The sequence below is a fragment of the Seriola lalandi genome, unplaced genomic scaffold (assembly GCF_002814215.2).
Source record: "Seriola lalandi dorsalis isolate HSWRI2012SDOR001 ecotype SW California unplaced genomic scaffold, Sedor1 jcf7180001976941, whole genome shotgun sequence".
Taxonomy (NCBI): domain Eukaryota; kingdom Metazoa; phylum Chordata; class Actinopteri; order Carangiformes; family Carangidae; genus Seriola; species Seriola lalandi.
Window position 1 is genome coordinate 1 of NW_019447607.1, and position 1454 is coordinate 1454.

At 50.8% G+C, this 1454-nt stretch overlaps 1 pseudogene; it reads right to left on the reverse strand.

Moving 5' to 3' along the window:
- Positions 1 to 6: 6 nt before the first annotated feature.
- LOC111656856 (very long chain fatty acid elongase 6 pseudogene) lies at positions 7 to 1373 on the reverse strand (annotated as a pseudogene).
- Between the last annotated feature and the right edge of the window lie 81 nt (positions 1374 to 1454).

Consider the following 1454-nt stretch of genomic DNA (forward strand, 5'->3'; position numbering starts at 1 on the left):
AAAAAGACGGAGGATCACGTGATCACGTCACATGTTCACGTGTGTAAACCAACATGGTTTGAAAATCTGGACTCGCAGCAGAAACTTCTCACGTCTGGATTAATGCAGATGAAATTAGTCAATCAATAGCTGATCAATAGAATTTAACAATCTGATAATTGATTAAAAAACATTTGATTTGTTTTTCTTTGTTTCATCTGATGAAAACTGACGATTTACAGACAGAAGAAAAGAAATATTCAGATGAATCAATAGTATGAATCAGTTTCAGCTGCTGTGTGATCAGACTGATTGATTTATGATCGTTAGGGATCAATTACTTCATATTGGTATAAAGCCAATATCACCGGGGTGCAGTCTGGCCGTTGGGACAGTGAACGCCTCATCAGCACTAATCTGCTCGGATTAGAAACTCAGACATGAGTCAGTTTCTGCTGCAGCATCGGCTCTTCTGATTGGCTCCTCACTGACAGGAGGAGGTGAAACCAGTCAAACCAGTGTGAGGAGGCTGGTTTCATCAGCCTGCTGGAACGTGGCGGGCTGCGCCTGTGGGTGTGGCTGGCGGATTGACAGACTCGTGGACGGGTGGAGACGAACACTGAACTCAGACGCCCAGAGACTCCAGACCTGAACATCAAACCGGTTCAACCGGAGTTCATGTCCTGATCCACTTCAGTCCGGTTCAGAGTGAGAAACGCTTTCATGTGACGGTCGACTGAATGAAAAACAAACGACAAAAAACTAAATCTGTTAAACTCGGTCCAGACCGGATCCAGACCCAGACTCAGACCTGGACTCAGGTGGTCTCGGTTTATCGTCTCTGGTGTGAAACATCAGACGAAGGTTCTGGTCTCTTCGTCAGTCTCCAGACCGGCTCGGACCGGTCCGGTCTGATCCGGTCTAGTCCGTCTTGCTGGTCTTGGCCTCGGCGCCGCGGCGCCTCAGGTAGGTTTGGTAGAAGAAGTTGGAGAAGAGCAGCAGGTAGCTGAGGTACATGAGCGCCGCCCAGGCGATGTTGTCGATGTGGGAGGGGCAGTCCCCCGCCTGCATCCAGCGGTACACCAGCCCGCTCACCGTCAGCCCCATGGCCATCTGGGAGATCTGAGCGCTGGTGATGAGCACGGCGAAGGGGCGGGGCACGCGCAGGCCGGCGGCGCGCAGAGCGTAGTAGCTGTACATGAGTGCGTGCACGGCGTAGTTCATGGTCATGAACCAGCCGCCGCCGGCCACCATGTCTTTGTAGGAGTACCAGGAGTACAGCAGCACGGTGATGTGGTGGTACCAGTGCAGGAACAGCAGCTTCTGCTTCCTCAGCACGACGAACGCCGTGTCGCCTGGAGACCACAGACAACAGGAAGTTCATCAACAACAACAGATAATAATTCAAACAAACGAACATAAAAGTCTCAGTGTGAAATCGATTCCGATCAAAGACTTTAAACGTCACTTTGGAC